Source organism: Lynx canadensis, chromosome A2 (genome assembly GCF_007474595.2).
Source record: "Lynx canadensis isolate LIC74 chromosome A2, mLynCan4.pri.v2, whole genome shotgun sequence".
Taxonomy (NCBI): Eukaryota; Metazoa; Chordata; class Mammalia; order Carnivora; family Felidae; genus Lynx; species Lynx canadensis.
The window spans coordinates 151,391,481-151,416,871 of NC_044304.2; positions in this window are offsets into that span (position 1 = coordinate 151,391,481).

The following is a 25,391-nucleotide window of genomic DNA, read 5'->3' on the forward strand; positions in this document are numbered from 1 at the left end:
TCAGTTAAGTCAGAGCTCTGTCTTTTGCACAATTCGTATTTCAAACTTTAAAGAGGCTCACAACTGAGCTTTCACAAACAGTAGCTGTTTACTTTCTTTCCACTGAAATAATCATCGCAAATATCCCTCTGAGAACGTATATTTTCAGATGCCAGGTAATCAGAGCTTAGTTGTACTCAGAGGCTTTTTTAGAACAAAATGGAAAATAATTGCTTTAAAGTACCCACTTGTGAGGATTTCTGCTCATCAGTATAATTTCCAGCAGCCACTGTCTTTCTACCACAATAAATTCACAATGATTCATTAGCTTCTATTGGGGGGATGAAATAGATCATCTTGTTAACGTTAACTTTGATTTTTAAATGGCTTCACTGATTTCATATTGGAATTACAGTTTTCCCATAAACTAAAATATTAAATGTCTCCCCACCTTTAAAAAGTATAGGTAATAGAAGAGGATAAAATTAGATCTTGGTGAGCCTTGCAGGCTTTAGATAGGAGTTCTCAGTGTATTTACTCTAGGAGCATTTTGATTTCTTCTCTTTTGTCAAAGGAATTTAATTTCTTCACTATAAGCCTTTGCACACAGAACCCAGCAGTTGGCAAATAATCCTTAGGATGCAGTCTCAAGTACCTTTGTCCAGACATCTCTCTGATAGCAACTGAACAGGATGATTGCTGCAGAAAGCTGCTGGGTAACAAGGCTTGTCAAGAACTTTATGATCTTATTTAACAGGTGATCCTAGGTTGATGGGATCATAATTAATGTACCTTAAGACTTCTTTGTATATGTGGATATTGGTCAAAGGTGAACAGGTCTTTGTTGATTTTGCTAGTTTTTAAACAGCTTGGGAACTACATCCTGTCTTTCTCTTGGCCATAAAAATGGTTTGGAATGATTGACTACTTGTGCATCAATGAATTGCCTTGGGTTTCCACTCACTCACGGAGAGAGCAACCCTAGCTTTCCAAGGTCAATGCAAGTAGGCATTTAAATCCCCTCCAAGCCGGCACGTGCTCTGAGTGTGTAAATCACCAACTGCATATCCAGTGACTGCCTCTTAATGGTACCATCCATGTCCCTGTTCCAATCTTAGCCTCCCCAGCCCATTGGAGATCTCACCCTCTAGTTTCTAGATCGACTGACATAGTCAAAATAAGAAACCTGAGTAAATAAAAGCCATGACTGCTCATGGGTGTTTAAAGGTTCGAGTTGAAAGGGCAGATAGAGCGTTTTAAGACTGCTTCAAAGATAAATAAACAGACCAGGAGCCAATTTAACTATTTTAGGCTGCTTCAACATCAGAGGACAAAACAAAGAAAACTTCAAGGAAAAAAAAAATGATTTCACGGGAAGTTATATGGACACAACTTCAAAGAGGTCACTGGGGGCTGAGAAGTGCTTGTTTGTCAACCAGCAGCGGGCCAACCAGGGAGGGAGCCGGAGAGTCTGGCCAGGACCAGAAACAATGCATGATATGAGCACAGGCTTTAACAAGTTAATATCAAGTGGCCGGAAATCAGGAAAACAGAGCAGACAAATCACACTCTTAACTGGCACTGGGAGCAGGGGGCTCACTTCACAGCGAAACCAACATACCCTATGCTGTGTCTAATCATTTGTTCAGCAGGCTATAGAGGTGGCCTATATCCAGCACAGCACCAGTGATTTATACAACTACAGTGAGGGGAAGCAAGAAGCATTTCTTTAAAAAAAAATCAGTGGGTATTTCTGATTGGTAGTATGGGAAGCAATAACCTAGTTTCTGAGCTGGCAAAGGAAAAAATAACAAAGTGCCTAATTTGTTTCAGTGCTGGGTCATTTCTAGAAGAAATAAGTAAATAAAAGGATCCCCATCAAAGTCTTTCAGAGTTAAACCAAGGCAATTTTCAGCTGTTTGGATGAATAACCTTAATTCCCATTAATATAAGCAGCATTTGTCCAGTGGTGGACGATCTGAAACACAGTGTCGTGCAAATTTAATTTGGTGGAAAGCCTGAGATGTCACTACAATTCTCAAGATCCTGATTTTACAGAATTTTAAAGCTGGAGCTGAATAAACAGGAGTACGCTGTGCATTCTGGTAGAATGATTTTGCCCTTAGAGGTGTTTTGTTAATGGAGGTAAGGAATGGGGAGAAATATTTGATCGTATGCTATTGTATTAGCCTTCTACCCTTGAAACATCAGAGAGTAAGATCTGGAAGAAAGAATAGTTAAGGGATTACAGGGCAGCCATCTGTGTCTTTGATGGAGGATGGACGTGGGTAAAAAGTGGGAGAAGCAAAAATGCTTGCACCTTGCATTTTTCAGAGGTTCTGTAAATATTTGTTGTCTGATTGACTGGCTGAAGGAAAAAATGAAGTAGACTTTGTTTTGTGTGCTCATTTGTCCCGTCTCCTTCCTCTGTACCTACTACAATGGTGTTTGTTGTTCACTGCATTTCCAGAGAGCACTTGGCACAGGTGTCTGATCTCTAGGGGGTGGGCGGGCCAAAGGTCAGGATCCATAGTTATTCTAGGCATCCACTTACGCTATGAAACCTACTTCCCTTTCTGCACCTTATCAAACTCTATGGGATATCTTATTACATTATAGCCTACTCTATAAATTAGCCACCGGTGTAGCTCAGGATTTACCCAAATGAATGAATCTTCTTCACATTTAGGGTGAAAAATTTGGGGGTGGAAGCTTCCTGAGAAGAACCCAGAAACAACTCAAGATGTCTGCCAAGAAGAAATCAAGATAGCAAAACTCTGGGTTTCAATTCTCAGTTGAAGTGGAAATTGAAAAGAGAGAGTATTCTCAGTTCAGGGAATAAATTTCCAGCTCAGATAGTTCAGTAACTATATACTGTATTTGATGGGTTCTCAGGTGCAAATCTGAATGTCTCTGTGTTAGGTTGTATTTTGCCTTTGATAGTGCTGAAAAATTGCTGATGGCCAGGCCATCAGTTTGATTATTTGTCATTGCCTGAACTATGAAAACAGCAAAAAACTCACCCCCCTCCCCCCCAAAAAAATTGCACAATGACTGTGACAGCTGCTTGGAAGAGAATTCCAAAGAAAATAGGAGAGCAGTCTTTTAACCCCTAGGAACCAAATAGTTACAGGGAAAGGAGATGCTGTAGGTTCTTCTTGATTGCTTAAGGTTCAGCACCAAAGGATTTTTTGTTGTAGATTCTTTGTAAGATATACTGCATCAGCAGCACTTTATGGAAAAATCTGTACATTAACAACTCGGGGTGCAAAAGTAATCTCAAGAGTCAGACTCCGAACGTGAAGACATTTTAAGAAGATGCATTAACCAATGTATTTTAGGTGTCCTTTATCCATATGTACGTACAACAGTAATATATAATAAAAATCTGTGTGCTACACATCTAGGAGAACTTCTCAGTTTCCATATGATAAAATTCAATCTGATAGGAACACATTATGTCACTGTTTAGTTGGTAGTGTTTTTCTTTCTGGTTGGTACGTAAAATAATAGGACTTCTTAAAAGCAATCTATGGTGTCAAAGTCAAGGACATATGCTATATTCTTTTAAAAGTTCCATGACAAATCCTCTTTATTTGGGGGTTTACAAATTATTCAAAGTAAAACAAACAAACAACCGGTGACTTCAACACGCAAAGCCTAAGATCTAATCCACGGGTAAAGAAATCACATTAAAATTAAATAGAATGCAAATGAGGGGCTACGGAAAGAAGGATGGACAAATGTGTTGCTAAAGCTGTGTTGCAATTTTAGTTAACAGGCCTTTATTACATCCGCTGCGCATGGAGCGTACTACCCTGGGTTGTTACATTTTCCCTAAAACTAATCTGAGATTTCTTCAGGTTCTGACAACCTGAAGGCGGAAATAGGCCATTCCTCTCCTCTGATTGTTCGCTAACCTCACAATCTTTTTTTTTTTTTTTAAAGGAAGGACAAAGTTATTTATAGACCCTATTAATTTAGCTTAAATGATTCTAGCTACTGGCCATGTGTAATCAGCTTTTTCCTCCTTTCTACTTGGAAAGTTAGGAGCATCCATAACTGCTTCCAATGTCAAAATACAAGTGGGGTTTCCAGGCCACCTGAAAAGTAGTCAGATTCAGTCCTCTGTGGAGGAGGCCAGCTTTTTGGCTGCTACAAATGCGTGGACAGAGGGAGGCTGTTAACTTGAGAAGTGCCCCTTAATGCACGTGGAATGGGATTTGAGTATACTCTTCCGTATTTTCAAGCACTCAGAGTTCATTCACGGTAAGAAAAATTTAAAAAAGATTTTGAGGGAGATTGCTGCTGAGAGATTATGGAAGGGATTATTTGGTGGGGACCACTGGAGGGTTTTGTTTTTTCCTGGGCAACTAGCCTTCTGGTTAACGCAGCGTCCTATCACTCAATTCAGTGGGCCCAACTATGTTGTTCCAAGAGGTCCTGCATGGTTCTGGGTAGATGGGCAGACAGGGAGAGAATTTGGGGTTCTCTCTGGTGGTGGGACCAACTCTGAGCCCCTGCCACCAACCTGGTGAACCCCCTGGGTGATGTGCTCAGGAAGTGCTCAACCTAGTTGAAAACTGCAAAGGACAGCGCCTTTCCCATTCATAGAGGGGTGCTCTGCCCCGCGTGGGGAGAGCTAGAGATGACTTTCCCTTGTTTGAGAAGTCATTTCAGATTTGGAGAAAAGTTTCCCAAGTAGTAAAAAACATTATATTTACATTTAGAGAACTCTGACTTGGAGCCCAAGACCGATCTTATCTTGAGAGGCAAGATCCTTATCAGCCCAGCCTGGCTCCAGACTTGCCATCCTTCTGTCTTGTACAGCGAGAGCTCAGTCCTGCCCCTGGTTCCCACTGCATGGCCTCACCTGAATCCAGTCGGCTTCATTATCAGGCTATTCCTGACCACCATCCCTCCTGGACATGTCACTCAAAGTTTGGCATTAGGGCTCCCATTGTTTCCCAGTCCCCACGCCTGTCCATCCCTCCTGTCCCTACCTTTGGCTCACGTAATAGGGTCTGCTCTGGTGAGCCTGTGCACTCTGCCTCCTCCTGGTCCAGGGCTTTGCGTCTTTCTTGCCAGACCCTCTCCTCGAGCCTGTTCCTGAATCACAGGCTGTGGACAGGATTTCCAGTCCTACATATCTGATCTCTCCGTACTTTAGACCTCAGGCCTAGATGGCCTGTTGTTAGGTTTTCATTACATGCTAGAACACTGGGCCATAGTTTGTGTTTCTTTATCCTTTCATTTCACCCATGTATTTAATGACTACAGCATTTAAACTCACCTATTCTGATGTGGTTGCATTTTGACCCATGATTTCTATACCATCTGGACACTCTACTTGAGTATATATCCAAGGCGTCCACTGTCAGCACCAGCATATAGGATGGGTTCCCTTATCCCTGCTCACTTTGTGGGTGGGTCTAGAGACTGGCCATGAATCTTTGTATCTTCTCTGATTCAAAAGTACCACAACGGTTATTCTCCACCAAGGATGTATTATCTCTGTACTTGTGGGACCCGTGAGACAGCAGAATTGACGTCTGGTTTGGATCTTAGCTCTGCTACTTTCTAGCTATGTGGCCTGGTATCTATTCCTTAACTCTGTCCTACAATCCATTTTCCTCATGTGTAAAATGGGGATCATGATCACCGCCTCATATTTTCTTGTGCATGGGCTAAATGAGATGATCCGAAGCCTTTAGCAAAGTGTCTTGTAAATAGTAAATGCTCAATTTGTGGGAGCTATTTTTATTGTTACAGCTTAGCCGAAGCGATGCACAACCATAAATACAATTACAAACAACAGTGATGTGTGAGAAGTTCAGCGCTAGTGATGGGTAAAATACGCTTTGGAACAGAAGTTCTCAGTGAAAAGGTACGATTCTCTTGAGGTCTGGAGGAGGTATTGTGTTGGAATTTTAGTTAACAGGCCTTTATTGCATCCGCTGTGCATGCAGTGTACTACTCTGGGTTGTTACATTTTCCCTGAAATGAATCTGAGATTTCTTCAGGTTCTTCAGCGTCCTTCAGTGATGCTCTAGGCAGCAGTTAGGCTGGACTTTGAAGGATGGACAGTACTTTGCCAGAAAGAACGGAGGAATCCATTCGGCGAGGCAACGATTTCCCAAATTGAGCACTGCTGATATTTCGGGCTGCATAATTGTTTTTGTTGTGGGGGCCTGTCCTGTGCATTGTAGCATGTTTAGCCCTGGGTGTCCTCTACCGTCTAGAGGGGGGGAGTTAAAAACCTTAGGGTTGTTTTCGGTGCTTTCCCATTATCATCCCTGGTCTGTCAGCCTCTACTTTTAAGAATGTGAGGTGTTCGGGGCAGCTGGGTGGCTCGGTTAAGTGTCAGGCTTTGGCTCAGGTCATGATCTCACAGTTTATGAGTTCGAGTCCGGCATCAGGCTCTCTGCTGTCAGCGTGGAGCCTGCTTCATATCCTCCATTCCCCTCTCTCTCTGCACCCACCTCCCGGACTCGCTCGCTCTTTCTCTCAAAAATAAATACACATTAAAAACATGCCTTTGGGGCACCTGGGCGGCTCAGTCGGTTACATGTCTGACTTCAGCTCAGGTCATGATCTCACGGTTTGTGAGTTCAAGCCTGGCGTCGGGCTCTGTGCTGACAGCTCTGAGCCTGGAGCTTCAGATTCTGTGTCTCCCTCTGTCTCTTTTCCCCTCCCCTCCCCTCCCCTCCCGTCCTCTCTCTCTCTCACACACACACACTCTCTCTCTCTCTCTCTCTCTCTCAAAAATAAATAAACATTAAACAATTTTTTTAATGCTCAAAAAAAAAAAAAAAAGAACATGACATGTTAGTCTGGTGTCTCAACTCTAAGTGACCCTCTCTCTCATCAGTCATCCAAAGGACCACGTACTCATCCTGCTAGTATGTATTTCGTCAAGAATATTTGGTATTTATTATGTGTCAGAGGCTGTGCCAAGCACTGAGGACGCAAAATCCTTCCTCAGTCATAGTTTGTAGCTGAGGCTCAGGGCTTGAAATTTACTCCTTCTTTTATAGTTTTATACACGCCAGTCGTTTTTCAGAATTCGGTTCCGATTTTTGTATAATTCATTTATCACCATAAATCATTCATTAACTTGTTACTACTAATCACTAACTCATAAAGATTATAATTGCTAGTGTAATTATTAAACATAAAATATTAATCGCCTATACCTCCATTGATTTAATAATTATCATTAACTCCGTGCCTCCTCACATTGGCTGTTTTAGGCCCTGCACCTTCATACTGAGGGTCTTCTGACCTGTGAGTCTAGGAAAGTGCATTATCTGCAGTCCCACGATCATGCATCGAATCTTGATTGACCCAGGTCCCTTCTAGTTTCTTTTGCCCAACACCCACCTTGTAATATACCCTGCGGATTCGTTTGTTTTCTTTAGTTACTACCTGGCCCTTGATAGCATTAACATTCACAACCCCACTGAATTAAAAATGCATAAGATTATTATTTTCAGCAACAGCAACGACCACCACCACCACCACCACAACAAAATTTAAAGGTGCACACCTACATAGACTTTGGGGGCGGGCCAGTCATGAATGACAAAGCGATGTCTGGCATGTGGGCTTGGGCACAATGCGTGCATACGTAGGCATTCAACCATAACGAGTGCAAATGGTTTGAGAGCAATTCCGTTCTCCAAATGATATCAATTGAGAACTCTTAAACACCACCCACTCTGAGCATTAGGGGCTTTACGAAAGGCAGAGAACAGTCAGTCCTCTGCAGTTGCAAGGTGGAAGACGTTGCAAGGCGTTGCAAGGCGAAAGGTGCACATGCTGCATGAACGTGCACATTAGTCTCCTCTGATGGGCGGGCTGTGTATCGAAATCTGCATCTCCTGTCAGCTGAGTGACTCGGCGGCCTCTGGTTCTTCTGATGACATTACGCGAAAGGACATCTCAAATGGGGATGCTTGCCACGTTGGATAAAACCTGTGATTGTGTATAACAGGAGCTACTACATCTATTGGCATGCACCCAACTGGAACTTCTGTAATCTAGAAATCTGTTGCACGTCCAGATGGTGAAACTTACCTACAACGGTTACCTTTGCTTTCCTTTTAGTACAGTTTTGCCGCTTTCTCATGCTGGAGATTGATATGGAACATAAAAATGTTTAGACAGCTCCCTGGGAAACTTTTAAAAGCCATTAATTTGGAAACAATTTTGCTTCTATATTTTATTTCTCAATTGGTTATGATGGAAGTAATTGTCACACCCAAAGGGAGAATCGTGACTTCAGGCAGTGCATAAACAGCCACATTCTTTGGAAACAAAGTCTTGTTTTCATGTAAATGCCCTGAGTTATAAAAAAAAAAAAAGACAAAAACAAAACTCGAAGCAGTCTGGAAAGCATAATACCGTGACAGAACCGTTTTTCAAAAATAATCAAAGTTGTCAGGCCTGTGCATCATACACTTTAATAAGGGAAAAGGACGTATTTTATACATCAAGTCTTTATTGCTCCAAACATTCGATGAAGTCAGTCTGTACCTATATACTAGCCATTCTTTCCTTAAAGACTCAGCAAAGAAATTCTTGATATTACCAAACACCTGGGACTTCAGTGTCAAAAAAATAAGTTACCCAACCTCTCTGAATTTTTTAAATTTTTTTTTTTCAACGTTTATTTATTTTTGGGACAGAGAGAGACAGAGCATGAACGGGGGAGGGGCAGAGAGAGAGGGAGACACAGAATCGGAAACAGGCTCCAGGCTCCGAGCCATCAGCCCAGAGCCCGACGCGGGGCTCGAACTCACGGACCGCGAGATCGTGACCTGGCTGAAGTCGGACGCTTAACCGACTGCGCCACCCAGGCGCCCCCAACCTCTCTGAATTTTAATGTGTCATTTTAAGAGTAAAAACAAAGGTCCCTCCCTTGGGGAGCTATTGGCGGACGAAGGAAATAACACATGTAAATCAGCTAATATATGTTTTGTGGATGCTTAGCAAATGATTACTACTCTTGCCTCTTGGTAGGTAGGGTCTGTGTGTATTTATGTTGCAGACCATCAGAAGGACAATAAATTCCGGTCCTTCTGTTTTTGAATTTGAATTAGAAAAAGAGGCTTTAATGGTATTACAATAGATTTTACCCCCCACTTTGCAATATATCATAAAGGGCTTTGTTCTCAGGAGCACCTGGGTGGCTCAGTCGGTTAAGCATCTGACGGTTGACTTTGCCTCACGGCACGATCTCACGGTTTGTGGGATTGAACCGTGTTGGGCTCTGTGCTGAAGGGTGGAGTCTGCTTGGGATTCTCACTCTCCCTCTCTCTCTACGCTCCCCCTCCCCCCTTAAAATAAATAAATAAACTTAAAAAGAAGCCTTTGTTCACAATACTGGTGGCTAAAATCTAATCACATTCCATAAATCTAACTCAGCTAGTTTTATCTATGTAATGCTCAAGAACTATGGCATATGGGTATATGAAACTAATTGCTGAGTTGTTTCAAAGTACGTCTGGTCTGTACATTTAGCTTCCAGTCGTTTGTACTGCTATTAATTTTTGTGTTTAGAAAATAACAATTCAGCAGTCATTGAAAATCTATAAGGAGTGAGGCAATCTGGGGGAGAAAAAGATGAATGTCACATATCTGAATAGCAATTAATGGCAATTCAGTTTTCCTTAGGGAAGTAAGTGTTCTCCAAATTGCTTTATAAGAACTTAGTCAAAAGCCTAAGAGTTCGTTGAAGACATGACCCCCAAGCTGGAAACTGTATTTTCAGCCTTTTTTTTTTTTGCCACAAGCTTGACTGAATACGGGCCAATGGGGTATGAAAAGCAATATGTGCAACTTCAAGGTGTGAACTTAAATATCAACTGCTCTCTTTCAAATTCCTTTTTCATCTTCTTGTGCACAAGTCAGAGATCCTGACCTTTGAGCTGGAGGCAAGAACAGGATGGGTGGGTCTCTGGAGTATAAATTCTGGGGAAGAGGGTTCACCTAGATACTTGGGTGGACAAAAAATACCTCCCGTGGCAGATGCTTCCGTTTGTACACTAGCATGCATTTCCTTTTGTATCTTTTAGTATTAGAGCCCTTAAATTTTAGCTGGACACATACATGACCATTTGGAGACTACCTTTCCCAGCCTCCCCTGCAGCTATTGGTCATAGTGCTGTATCAAAATGTAGGCCAATAGATGCTTGAGAGGATGGAGCCCCTCCCTGATCCTGAATTTCCTCTTCCCCTGCCAGCGGGCCTGGAATATAGTCATGGTTGCAAACATGGTTTTTATGGGCGTGGTGGTAAACTGTTTTTAACCATGTAGATGAGGACAACACCCCAGAAGACGGTGAAGCAACGCATTGAAAGACATGTGGATTCTTGAATGAGAGCATGGAACACAGTTGTCATGCTAGCCTTGGGTGGCTCACTCTATTTTGGGGTATCTTTGTACATAGTAATCTATTCCATGATTAACGTAAGTCCCATATAGATAGATGTATCCTATATATATATCCCATATATATCCATATATATCCATATATATATGGGGATATATATCCATATATATATCCCCATATATATATATATATATCCCATGTATATAGTGTATATATATATATATATATATCCCATATATCCCATATATATATATCCCATATATGTAGTATATATATATATATCCCATATATGTAGTATATATATATATATATCCCATATATGTAGTATATATATATATCCCATATATATAGTATATATATATATATATCCCATATATGTAGTGTGTGTGTATATATATATATATATCCCATATATATATATATCCCATATATATATATATCCCATATATATATATATATCCCATATATATATATCCCATATATATATCCCATATATATATATCCCATATATATATCCCATATATACATACATACATATATATATTTATATTTATAGTTTTACTGTTTCTAAACACCTTTACATGTATAACTTCATTCTACTGATTTTTTTTTTTTTAATTGAATGCCTAAGGTAGGGTGGTCTTACCCTGGGCTCTGAGGATACAGAAATGAATCACACATTCATCAAGATGGGGGCCTAGCTGGAAAAGAAACAGGATTTTTTTTTTAGGATAATTGAAATTTGGGAAGACAAGGCAAAGTGGGGCTTGAACCACAGACGCTAGGGTTTCTCTTATGCAGAAGGAGGTCTATTTCTTTTCCTTTAATTCATTGGTTCCCCGCCCATGGTTTTTTGACCAGTAGCATCAACTGCATCTAGAAATTTCTTAGGAATGCTAATTCTCAGCCTCCCCAACAGAAACCTACTAAGGTAGAAACACTGAGGCCCAGTTTTAACAAGCCCTCCAGGTGATTCGAAGGCATGCTTAAATTGAGAATCACTGCTTTAGTCCTTGTAGCAGCTCTGGAAGCTAGTCAAGGAAGTTTATAATATACCCATTCTACGTATGGATGAACCAAAGTTTAGGGGATTAGGAAATTTGCCTGTGGCTAGTGGCAGACTCTGGTTTGGAGTCCATGTTCTGATCCAATCCGCATGTACAAGACCAACTTCAGTATCCCAATTCTCTATTTAAAGGCTTGGAATTGGTTCCATATACAGTATTTCTACACAGTGGCAGCACACGTGAATTTGAGACTAGGGACAGAATGTGCAATTACTGTTGGCTTCTGCAGGTGGTTAGAAAAGACAGGATTTTGCCACAATTACTTTCCCTTGCAAATCCATTCTTTTCTCCAATGCCTGGGTATGTTTCATATCGACCACACACTGGGCAAAAGTGGGCTCCAGGGCTTTTCTATACAAATCTGTTTTCCATTGCTGAGAGGGTGTTGGCAGCATAAAATGCCCAGAAGGATCTTTCTGCACAGGTTTATGTGGCCATGGTGACTTAATGATTGCCCTTTATGTGTTCCTAAGTGGTAGATGTCCAGGTGGTCTCAATTCAGAAACAGTACATTGAAACACTACCGTGGCTGTTCAGAAGGTACCCACACCTCCTTTCTGAGTTAGGTGTGACAGGCACGTCCCACAAGCTGATCTTTCATCATGGCAAAGTTGACCTGCATCTGTATTTTTAAAAAGTATGACAAGCAGAGGTGCCTGGGTGGTTCAGTCGGGTAAGCATCCGACTTCGGCTCAGGTCATGATCTCACGGTTTGTGGGTTCGAGCCCCGTGTCGGGCTCTGTGCTGACAGCTCAGAGCCTGGAGCCTGCTTCAGATTCTGTGTCTCCCTCTATCTCTGCCCCTCCTCCACTCACACTCTGTCTCTGTCTCTCAAAAATAAATAAACATTAAAAAAAAGTATGACAAGCAGCATTTCTAGATGACAATTTCAGAGCTGTCTTATTATCTGTTGTAAAACCTACGGTGAATTAATACTAAAGTCATTAATTTTTTAAAATTTCTAATCTTTCCCTTTCTTTTTAACAAGGTGATAGAATAGGCTGCGATTACCTCAGTCAAAAAGGTGAATAAGAGTTTTTTAAATGTTTATTATTTATCTTTAAGAGAGAGAGAAAGATGGGGGGTGAGCAGGGGAGGGACAGAAAAAGAGGGAGACACAGAATCCGAAGCAGGCTCCAGGCTCTGAGCCCTCAGCACAGAGCCTGATGTGGGGCTCAAACTGCCCCTGACCCTGAACCGTGAGATTACGACCTGAGCTGGAGCAGGACACCGGATCTACTGAGTCACCCAGGCGCCCCCTGGTGAATAAGATTTTTAATTGTGCTTCTGCATAAGTCCGTTTATGTTGGTTTGTGTAAATAGGGAACAGCGCTGCTAGATTAGCTGAAGTGAAATTGATCTAAGCTATGTTAAGGGGAGTGTTGTGGTAAGAGACTTTTCCATGGAAAGAGCGAGATGACAGAACCCCAGAGGTGCATGCAACCTTACTGTACAATAGCCACTGTTTCTGTGAAGCTTCTGAGGGGAAACAAAAAAAAAAAAAAAAAGAAAAGAAAACGTGCATGAAGGACAAGGCCAAGCCAAGGAATACCAGGTTCTTAGCTGGGGCTTGGGGCTCCAACTACATTCTGAATAGTGATTTTGGCTGTGTTGCAGGCAAGGCAACTTTAATCCAGGCTAGAAATAGATCTGCGTTCTCAAAACATGTGAGCACTGCCCCTTTTCTCCTAAGCACACCCAGGAGTCTCATCCTCTCTGTGGGAAAACAAACAAGCCAGTGAGGAGTAAATAAGAAAGCAGTGACCTCAAAATCCAGACTTCCGTTGGTTTGGGCAGGCTGCCCTCAAGATGAACCATCTATGAAGTGTGGCAGCAAAGAAACGTTGGCCAAGGGGGAAGAACACCTTCAGCCAGGCTCACTGCAGTGAGAGCTCTACACTCGGCACAGATGGCCATCAAAGTGTTCTTTCCCATGACCGTGACCCATTCTTGGTAGAGGGCTTAGGGTGCAGTGGGAGGCGGAAACTCTGTCCATGCCCGCTGAGTAACAAAATGGCTGGTCTGTTCAGAAAATTCAGCGGGCAAAGTGTCTCAGTGGTTTGATACCAATGAGAATTGCCTTACAGACAGGGACCTTCATCGATGGAATTGTTGACTTTTAGACTTGTCCTAGGACCCAGAAAATACTGATTTATTCATCCAACAAATCTCTGTATTGAGCACTACCTACCAGAAGAGCGTTTGTGGTCGCAAAGATCACTAAGAAAAAAAGTCTTGACAGTGTAACGCTCCGGTCCCAGTAACTGACGAAGAAATCAAACCGAGTGAGTTGATCCAAATGACGGGAGAAAGAGAGAATGCCGGATCAGCCTTCATGCAGGATGGGTATTCCCATTTCCTTGGAAAGCTAGCACTTAAGAACTGCAAGCTTCATACTCTGAAAGACTAAATGGAGTCAAGTCCAGTGATTCCAGTGTCTCTAAGATGCTTGATGTTCTTTGCCTTTGTTCTTTGTTTTTCAGAGCTGACCTTTCCTTAATGGTATTTTACTGTAACCCAGTTCATGTTCCATCAAATAGTAGGTTTAAAAAAGAAAATCCCATAGGACTTCCCTGGTAATTTTGCAGCCATTTATTAGAATTTTAAATACTTCAGAAAATGGACTTAAAAACCTCGCTTGAAAGAATTTGAAAGAGAAAAAAATATTGACCTTTATAATAAATTGATACTGTTACAAAAATATACCCTAGAGAAGACTGGAAATGGTCATTTAGAGTTGGATACTAGCAAAGTAAGCTCTTTAATGTATCTCATAAATATATTTTATATGCCTTTCAAATGGCGAGAGAATAGTGCAGGCCACTTTTTTTTCATCCATAATTATTTTCTTCTCATCGTAGGAATCCATTCAGTGTAATTTGTCCATGACATTTAGGTAGAAGTGGGAACATTTCCACTTCCTGTTTCTAAACACTGCAGCATTAACAATGTCAACTAGATCTTAGGTATTACAATAATGTTGACTCTAGGGATGGTTACACAGTGGTGAGAATTCCATGATGCTCTATTTGAGGTTCTACCTCCAGAAAAGTGGTCCTTATGATTCAAGTTTGAACACAGAAATAATGCATTGTCTTTGCAAGTGTATGATAAAGATCCTGGTTTGAGATTAAATAGGGCTCCCTTGGGTATGCCTAGGAATGGAAGAGGAAACACATTGCCTCAAAATATTCTCTGCCTCTGTACCTAGTGCCTCCTGGGCCTTCTCTTTTCTATCTCCCTCAAGTTCATACTTGGAGTACCGATGGTTCAAGAAATAAAGGAAGGTCTGAGAGCTCAACTAGGAACTTGGGATGGGATCCTGAGTAAAGGACAGACAAGCCAAGGAAATGGATTGATTAGGCAAGGACCGGCAAGATCTGCTGAGACAAAGTAGGCGTGCTAGTCAGGGTATAACACTCTGAAAAATGAGTCCTTAAATCTCACGACTTAACATTACAAAGGTTTATGTTATACTCAAAGTCCAACAGTGGTTGGTGGGAGGCTGAATTTTACCCAGACACCAGAGACGGAGAGAATGTCAGCGTGTGCATTCTGCAGGCGCTATGGCAGAGGTCAAGAGTGCTGGAAGGTTGCTCATCGGTTCTTACATACTCTGGATCAGATAGGATGCAGGTTTTTTCTGTCCTTGTCCATTGGCCAGAATTAGTCAAACGGCCTCCATGTGTAAGGGGCAGGGCAATATGCATTTAGTGGGCAGCACACATCTCTGCCATACATTCTAAAGGACAGTGCCCATTATGGAGGTTATATGTCGCCCCTGAGCCAGCAGCTCAAAGGAGCCGCTGGGGGCCTGCGGTTGGTTATCCTGCTGACTGGTTACAAAACCAGCCCCTTGGTTTCTAATTGTGCCTTTGCCTGGGAAGCTGCTGCTTTCCCTTAACATAGCAACCATGGTTCAGATCGGTGGGCAGAGGCTCCACCCCAGTGTGCTGTAGGTTTCTGATTTGTTTTGCCAATGGTACCGATGGAAGTAGGAGTCAAGGCAGCATATTTCTGTGCGGTATTTCCTCTGTCAGTAGTCTCCTCGGGGCTGCTTAGTTGCCTACAGCATGTTTAGTCCAGGGAAGAGTACACCAGGATCCATAACGAAGTCAAGTTCTTCTGCACTCTGTGTTTCCATCCCAAGAACTTTGCACCAACGGCCGTCAGGAAGGGCTTACCATAATTTGGCTCTCCTGGTTCAGTACCTGCATGGCCACCCCCTCACAGGGGGAGGAAAAAGACGCAATGCCACGTACACCTCTGCCTCTTGCTCTCTAGCAGCTGAGAAAAACTTGCCAGTCCCCAGCTTCGGACCAAACCAGAATCTTGCCCCCTCTGTACCTTGTTTGGGCAAACCTCCACCTAAGGGCAAATGAAAGGGCACGGCCGGGTTCCTCGGTTGCATGGGCAGCTACGGAAAACACGGTTTCCTTCGCCTGGGCATCTTCTGGCTCGTTCTGATGACTTGTGTCAAAAGCGTCTCCCCGGAGGGCAGCAGCGGAAGACCAAGAACGCACTGACGGGGCGAGAGCCCCGAGAACGCAAAGCATCAGCAGCATTCGTGCCAAGAAATCTCACGGCGGCAGAAGACCGTGCCAGCGGCTTTTGTCAGGACGACAGACAGGAGACTCAGCACACGTAACAAGACTCACGACATCAGGCTCAGTTGCCCTCTGCTCAAATGTCGGTCCTCGACACCGGGCCCTGGCAGCCTGGAGCGGATGTTGGCAGGCGCAGACGCTCTCTGCAGCGCCCTACAGTGCCCTGATGGGGCGGGTGTGGGGGCTGCGGTTTCGGAGGGTGCCAGCGGCACATTTCCTGCTGTTAGTCTTGGCAGAGACAGGGGACTGGATGCACAGCCCGCAGGGCCCGAGGGAGGAATAGAACGGCCTACACTGTGTAGCAGGCAAGAGGGCTGATTCACAAAGCACCCCAGAGACTGTTCACAATTTTCAGAATCACTGGGGAGAGATCTGAGGGGTTGCATATGCAAAAAGACTTTTTTTTTTTTTTAAGCTGAGACACCAATGTTAATGTTTACTTTTGGAGAGAGACAGAGCATGAGCGGGGGAGGGGCAGGGAGAGAGGGAGACACAGAGTCCGAAGCGGGCTCCAGGCTCTGAGCTGTCCGCACAGAGCCCAATGCAGGGCTCGAACTCACAGACCGTGAGATTATGACCTGAGCCGAAGTTGGACGCTCAACCGACTGAGCCACTCAGGCGCCCCTATGCAAAAATACTTTTGGCCTAAGATTGTGACCCAAGGGGCACCTGGGTGGCTCAGCCCTGCACTGTACCCCACCTGGTCCCAGAAGTCCGGTTGGTTCAGTGACATCACATGGTAGTTTGAAACCAGCTCTCGTGGAAGGTATTCACACTTACGCAAATCAGTGAATGTGAAAATTAGGGCTTTTTTGAGGGGGGGTCAACAACATTGTCCCCATTTACACTACTGTCCTCAACTAATATTATGAGGTACAAAGAGATGAATCAAGTTGAATTTTTCCTGTAGGCAACTGAGAGCTTTTGAAAGGAAGAATAATGTTTTCAAAGAGAATATTAAGGATATTAGTCTGGCACTGATACATAGGAAAGGCAAGAATTGAGAGACTTGTGTAGCCAGTAAATAGTTATGAGCCTCTTAACATAATCCAGGAATAAGGAATCAAGTACTTGAACTTGAGTGCTCATGGTATAAATAAAGAGGAAGAAATGAGCCCAAGAACCTTTTAGTTAAGACCTTGATTTTGGCAGACAAGGTCAGGGTGATTGGCCCTTAGTAGATGCTCTTTAAATATGTGTTGAATTAAATCGAGTTTGAATGAAAAATTTATTCACAAATTTCATTCTCTGTTCTTCCCCCCCCCCCCCCGCCCCTCTTCTGTCTTAGATCATTCTTCATTCTGTTTGTTCTTTGCCTATACCTATTTCTGTTTCTTGGGTTGCTTTTTTCCCCTCCAATCGTTGTATTTTTCTCTACTTCATTTCTAGAATAATTGGTAACCAATCTTACTATCTGCTCAGAAATTTGGAAAACAAAATCGCTTGGCAGATAGGGTGATAGAGCTGTCCCTCCCAGAGATCAGGAGTTGGTATTCCCCAACAAAGGTATTTCAACACAGGCTCTTTCTGGGTTGAAAAATACTTCCTACTCTCAGCATACTCCTTTATCTCAGTTCAGTAACGTTTTATAGGTGGAAGCAACAAAATAAATGAAATATGAGTCACCTTTAAAACTTGCGGTGTGCCTGTCAAATGAATCGCACAACCCACACACCAAACTCATTCCTTTAATTGAGTGTCTTATAGGTGCTACCCCTCAGCATAAGCTGTAGTTAATGATCAATTGTTGCCATAAATGATTTAACATTTGTGTACACGTGAGATGGCATGCCATAATTCATGGAAATGCCAATGCTGTGAAATAACCACAAACAGTGATAAATGGGCTGTCAATTTCTATATAATTACTCCAGATCTATCATCCTACTTTGTATGTTGAAATGCATTAGTGCATAACAAATGTGCATCATCCCAGTGATCAATATCCTATTTCAAATGAAAGTGTGTTATGGTATAATTATCATGTTATATTTTCTGATGATTTTTCTGTCCAGCTATGCTGTATTTCAATTTAAAAATAAAACCACGGGTCGTCTACCTGGATTAGCCTGACGCTACTGGTCATAATTAGCACATGGTTTGATATGTGCAGTTTTAATTTAGACATTAATTATCGCTTGTGACATCACTTGGGTGTTAGACGGCTTAATTTGTCCACTTGAAGTAGTATCTTCTGAATAGCTCTCTTGTGCCCCAAATAAATCTCATTCTCTGAGCCTTTGATCTGAAAACCTTTTTTTTTTTTTTTTAGTGTATTAGTATGGTTTTTTCTTCCTTTGCTTCTTCATTTTGCTTTCTCTTTCTTGATTCTCTTTATTTCATTTTGCTGAGGTAGTATTTTTAGGTTAAAGATGGAGGTCAACCAGATTGAACCAAAAATGAACTTAAAACGAGCTCTTTGACAGGCAAAAAAGACCATTTTTATACATTCAGATACTTTAAGAATTTTCTGGTAGTTTCTAGAAAGAGTAGAGGGAATGTAAACACCTCAGTTTTGCAGGCATCCCTGGCCTAATCATGTGCTTAGAAAGGGCGAGGTACACCCTTGGCCTTGCTCAGCACCCCTAGGGATGAATGATAGGGAGTCACCAGTAATTTGATTGACACATGAGCCTGGCTTACCCATGCTCTAAGACTGTCACTCAGCTAGTGAGAGCCCTGGCTGACCCCTCAGCAGCTACCTGTCAGGACCGCTCTCTTGTTCTCTTCTTGCCAAAACAATCAATTTCATGTAATTTTTTGAAATTATTTTATTGGATAAATTTGACATGTAACACTGTGTAAATTTAAGCTATAATGTTACTCTGAATATATATTGTAATAATGGTTTCTGTTGTAACAATATCACATTGCTTACTTGTTCAGCAATATTACTGTCTATGTTAAGTTAACTGTACAATAAATATCTATGGCTATCTTAGTACTTGTTACAAGTTTACTCTTAAACACTGTCAGTCTTCCCCTCCCAGCCCCTATCCCCTGATAACCACTGTTTTACTCTGTTCTGTTTGTTCACATGCTTGGTTATTTTAGATTCCACATCTAAGTGATATCATACAGTACTTGTCTTTCTCTGTCTGGTGTTCAAGGTCCATCCGTGTTGTCGCACATGGCAGGAGATCCTCCCTTCTCGTGGCTGGATAGTATTTCATTGCGTGTACGTGCCATATCATTTTAATCCATTCATTTGTTGGCTGTTTCCATATCGTGGCTATGGTGACTAGTGCTGTGATAAACATCTGAGTTGTTTCCGTATCTAGGCTGTTGTGCATAGTGCTGTGATAAACCTGGGGGTGCGTATCTTGCAGAACTCCTGTTTTCATTTCTTTTGGGTATATTCCCAAAGTGGAATTGCTGGATCACGCAGTAGGTCTATTTTTAATTTTTGGAGGAACCTCCATATTGTTTTCCATAGTGGTTGGACTAATTTACATTCCCACCAACCGTGTGTAAGTGTTCCCTATTCACCCCATCCTTCCCAATGCCTATTGTCTCTTTTCTTGGTAATGGCCATTCTGACAAGTGTGAGGTGGTCTTTCATTGTGGTTGTGATTTACTTTTCCCTGATGATGCGTAATGTTGAACACGTTCTCCCGTGCCTGTTGGCCATCTGGATGTCCTCTTTGATAAAAGAGTTAGTTCTTCTGCCCATTTTCTAATCAGATTTTTTTTGTTATTATTTGTGTCCATTCTTTATATATTTTTGATATTAACCCCTTATCTGACATATGGTGAGCAAAAATTTTCTTGCATTTTGCAGGCTGCCTTTTCATTTTGCTAATTGTTTCTTTTGCTGGGCAGAAGCTTTTGAGTTTGACGTAGTTCCATTGGTTGATTTTTGCTTTAGTTTTTCAAAAGCAGTCGTTTTTGGAAGTTATATAATCTTAGTTTCTTTTTGAAAAAAAAAATAGCCATTCACCGAGAGACAGTATTCTAGCAAAGGTTTAAAATAACGAATCAGGGGCGCCTGGGTGGCTCAGTCGGTTAAGCGTCCGACTTGGGCTCAGGTCATGATCTCATGGTCCATGAGTTTGAGCCCCGCGTCGGGCTCTGTGCTGACAGCTCAGAGCCCAGAGCCTGTTTCGGATTCTGCGTCTCTCTCTCTCTCTCTGCCCCTCCCCTGTTCATGCTCTGTCTCTCTCTGTCTCAAAAATAAATAAATGTTAAAAAAAATTAAATAAATAAAATAATGAATTAACTTGTGGTCTGAACTTCTATGGAGGAACAGTGTGATGCTTGAAGGAGACGTAATTTGTGAGGAAGTGAGATACCTGAAAAACCTAAGATAGTGTTCCCAACCTTGGGGATCAGGGGTCTCCAAACCGGGGAGATGGTGTATGTGCTTGCTCAAGGTCTATGGCACAGCATTGTGGTAGCAGCGGGCTTTCTTTGCAGTTCTCTGACCTTTCTGTGACTCTAGTAAACCCTCTCTGGCCAAGGGAATCCTGTATTTACTTACAATACAAACAGGGCAGAGAACACCCTAGGATAACTCTTCTTTGGCCTTGGCTGCATTTCTGAGGCTTCCTGACCTCCAGGACTATCTCTGTCTTGCCTTTGCACCCACCCAAGCCCCATTGCTTCTCTTTGCCCCATGCTCTCTCGAAATATGCCAGGATTTCTCTTTAAGTTTAGTACTTTTCTGTTTTTCTTTTTTCTTTTAACAGTTTATTTTTGAGAGAGACAGAGTGCGAGTGGGGGAGGGGCAGAGAGCAAGAGGGTGACGCGGAATCCAAAGCAGGCTCCAGGCTCTGAGCCATCAGCACAGAGCCCGACATGGAGCTTGAACTCACAAACCGTGAGATGATGACCTGAGCCGAGGTTGGACGCTCAACCCACTGAGCCACCCAGGCGACCCTAAAGTTCAGTACTCAAACCTCGCATGATCAACCGAATGCATTTTCTGAATTCTTCCTTCTCTGTCCTGTCACTTCCCAGTATGAATTTTAAAATAGGCCCTTAATGACCACTTAACCTGATTTTATTCCCCACTCAAGCTTTCTTTGTTCCAAACCTTCTGACCGTTGTTCTGTCCTGCATTCTGGCTGTGCTCTCTCCTCAAGCTTTTACCCGAGATAAACAATTCTCGTCTCCAGTTTTTCCTCCATCAATTCCCATTCATTTGGCAGACAAGTCTTGGTCCCTTTTCCAAAAGAAGCTCTTTCTGATCTTCCAGAGTCGGTGAAACCCCCTTGTCAGGCCATCTCTGCGTCTCAGTTTTACGTTTATTTGATTATTGGGTTAACATCTTCCTTCTCCACTAGACTGTAAGAGGTTCAAGGGCAGGGATTATAGCTGCTTTTGCTGAGAATACTTGCTAATACCCGCCCCACTGTGTGTGTGAGTGTGTGCATAAGTGTGCGTATGTATGTGTGTACGTGTGTCTGTTTAATGAATTGCTGGACGAATGAACGGGCAGATGGAAACTCATTACACAAATTTGCAACTGCATTAGGAAATTATCTCTCTCTTCATATCCGACAGCAGATATGAACATTTGTAACAGAAATTATAACTTTGGAGGACAATTTCAAAACTTCTCTAAAATAGAATATCCTGAAAGCTGTATGAGAATGCATTTTAAAAACAGAATACACAAAAGACTGTCCTATACGTGGCCTCACTGAATCCTCAGAACAGCCCTATCCCCATTTCAAAGACAAGGAAGGTGAGATCAGATACGGTAAGGAACTTTTTCAAGGACATTTGAACCCAGAATGTCTGATTCTTAGGACAGATCTTTTTCCATAACACAAAACTGCTTTCATTCCTCCTATGAAACAATATAATATTCTCAGTTTAATGGTTGACTTGATGTTGTAAAATGGTGAATTTTTATTTCAGTGATGCTTTATAGTAGAACTTTCTTTTGTGGGAAGATATCAATAGAGGTGATAGGGAATCAGAGCAAGCCACCCCAAAATATGTATGGCATACATAATGGAAGACACTTGATGCATGAAACAGTAGATGCAGAAAAGGTTCTGACCTTCCTTTTTCTTCCAGAAAGCAGGAGATTAAACTCCCATGTGAAAGGTACCCAACCAGTAAGTACCAGAGGAAGGAAAATATTCTTATCATCAAGACAGGGAGGGGCGCCTGGGTGGCGCAGTCGGTTAAGCGTCCGACTTCAGCCAGGCCACGATCTCGCGGTCCGTGGGTTCGAGCCCCGCGTCGGGCTCTGGGCTGATGGCTCAGAGCCTGGAGCCTGTTTCCGATTCTGTGTCTCCCTCTCTCTCTCTGCCCCTCCCCCGTTCATGCTCTGTCTCTCTGTGTCCCAAAAATAAATAAAAAACGTTGAAAAAAAAATTAAAAAAAAAAAAAAAGACAGGGAGTCAAGGCCAAGAAACCTGTAGAAACAGGCTTTGTTAAACTAACTCTTATCTTCCTAGTTACTTTCCCATAATTAACTGCCCTCCACCAAACCCCTTTGTCTTGTCACGTTTTCACAATTTACTGCTCTTGTCCAATCTCTTATGGAAGCATTTGGCCCTAACTGCTTCTTTGTGCTGTTCACTTCTCTTGTGAAGGCTCCCGTGGACCTATCAGCATCACTAAATGAAATGTGTGTGCTTTTCTCCTGCTTAAGTCAGTTTAATTCTTAGGCCCAGCCAGAGACCCAAAGAGGGTAAAGGAGAAATTTCCCCTTAGAAGGTCAGTCAACAGACTGGGATGTTTACCTGAAATATCGATTTAGGTAACATTTTTTCATAACACTGCTATCAACTAACATACTACAGCTCTTTGTCCGTGACATAAAGTTGAAACATTTTTGCTTTTCATCTAGAGATTTTCAAACATCCCTATGTTGAGCAGCTTAACCCTGGCAGGCATAGTCTGTTGTTCTTGAAGACAGAAAGTCTGAGAAAGAGACAGGCATTTCTAAGATGAGTGTCATCAAATAGACACAAAGCTGTGGGAAATATTTGTCTTGATTCACTCTTTGTGGTCAAAGGAAAATCACAAATCAGGAAGAACACCATGGTGGTTAATTTTTATGTGTTAACTGGGCCATGGGGGGCCCAGACAGTTGGCCACACGTTTTTCTGGGTGTGTCTTAAGGGTGTTTCTGGGTAAGGTTAACATTTGTGTTGGTAGACTGAGTAAAGCAAATTGCTCTCCTCAATGTGGGTGGGCCTCATCCAATCAGTGGAATACCTGAATAGACCTAAAAGCCTGAATAACAGGCTGCCTGATTGTTTGATCTAGGATGTTGGTCTTTCCTGCCTTCAGGAAGGAACTGAACTGAAAAAATATTTCTGCTTGGGTCTCAAGCCTGGCAGTGTTCAGACAGGACACCATTGGTTCACCTGCTTGTAAGGTCTTTGGACTCAGACTCAGACTATAACTACACCATCAGCTCTCCTGGGTCTCCAGCTTGGTGACTATATATGTCGCCATATATTTATATGTTTCTCTGGGGAATCTTGACTAACACAGATTTTGCTACAGTAAGCTATGGGGGTGATACTGCTACCCTAGTGGGCCTGGAAGGTGGGACAGAGAGGCAAAGGGGATTATTCGCAAACCTAATCTAATAGAATTTGCCATGGCAAGGGCAGGGGAGGGGGGGGTGCGGGGGCGAGGGTGCGGTGCCTGGATGGCTCAGTCGGTTAAGTGTCCAACTTCGGCTCAGGTCATGATCTCCTGGCTCATAGATTCGAGTCCCACATCAGGCTCTGTGCTGACAGCTCAAAGCCTAGAGCCTGTTTTAGGTTCTGTGTGTGTCTCTCTCTCCCTCTCCCCTGCTCACTCTCTCTCTCTCTCTCTCTCACAAAAATAAATAAAACATTAAGAAAACTAAAAAAAAAAAAAAAAAAAAAAAAAGAGGAATTTGCCTTGATAGGCTTTGAACCTGCTTGGGCCTTCTTCCTCTTTCTTCCTTCTAATTTCTCCCTTTGGGAACGGGTATGTCTATCCCACGCTTGTCTCACCACTGTATTTTGGGAGCACATAATATGTCTGCTTTCAGAAGTTCACAGCTAGACATGAATTTTGCCTCAGGATCAATTGTACCTTTAGTCTTAACCCGCATTTGATTTAGATGATTTGGGGGGAGATTTTGGACATTAGGTTTTAGAGTTGATGCTGGAACAAGTTAAGACTTTTGGGCTGTTGGGAATAAATGAATATTTTGCATGTGAGAAGGACAGGAATTTGGGGGGGGGGGTTCCAGGGCTGGGACACCTCTTTGAATTGTGCCCCCCACCCATTTGTATGATGGTTTTTGGAGATGGTAACTTTGGGGAGATAATTGGGTTTAGATGAGATTGTGAGGTAGGATCTTCATGATAGAACTACTGCCTTTATAAGAAGAGACACCAAGGGTGCCTGGGTGGCTCAGTCGGTTAAGCATTCGACTTCAACTCAGGTCATGATCTCATGGCTTATGAGTTCGAGCCCCACGTCAGGCTCTGTGCTGACAGCTGGGAGCCTGGAGTCTGCTCCCAATTCTGTCTGTCTATCTGTCTGTCTGTCTCGAAATAAATAAATAAACATTAAAAAAAAAAAAAGAATTGTATAAGAAGAGACACCAGAGAGCTTGCTGTCTGTCTCCTCACTGTCCGGTGAGGACAGAAGGAGAAGAGGCTGTCTGCAATCCGGAAAGAGAACCCTTACAAGAAACTGATCATGCTGGCACCTTGATCTTGGACTTTGAGCTTTCAGAACTATGAGAAAATAACTTCCGTTGTTTAAGTCAAATGGTCTGTGGTATTTTATTTTGGTAGCTCCACTTAATAAACATGAAAACCAACTAGGACACCTTTTTGAAATCATCTAATTGGACTCAAACCTGCCATGTTCTTCCTTGTTCTCCCTGGAAACTGAAGTAACAAAAATGCTTCACAGGAAGGTAAGTCACTATTTTGCCATGTTTTGCTAAAGGCAGTCACCCACCCTGTTACTGCCTGCCTGCCCTCTGCCCGCTGGGTGTTTGGATCCATTTGATCCTAACAGTATGCTGAGGCCAGCAATAACTTTTTTTTTTTAATGCTTACTTATTTACTTTCAGAGAGAGAGAGACAGCGTGTGTGAGTGGGGGGAGGGGCAGAGAGAGGGGGGAGAGAGAATCCAAGCAGGCTCCATACTTCCAGCCAGAGCCCAATGCTGGGCTTGATCCCATGAAACCTGAGACAACGACCTGCCCTGAAATCAAGAGTTGGATGCTTAGCCAACTGAGCCACCCAGGTGCCCCGGCAATGACTTGTGTTTTTGTTTTTTTTTTTGAAGTACATTTTTTTCATTTCTTTTTTTAATGAATATTATTTATTGTCAAATTGGCTTACATACAACACCCAGTGCTCATCTCAACAAGTGCC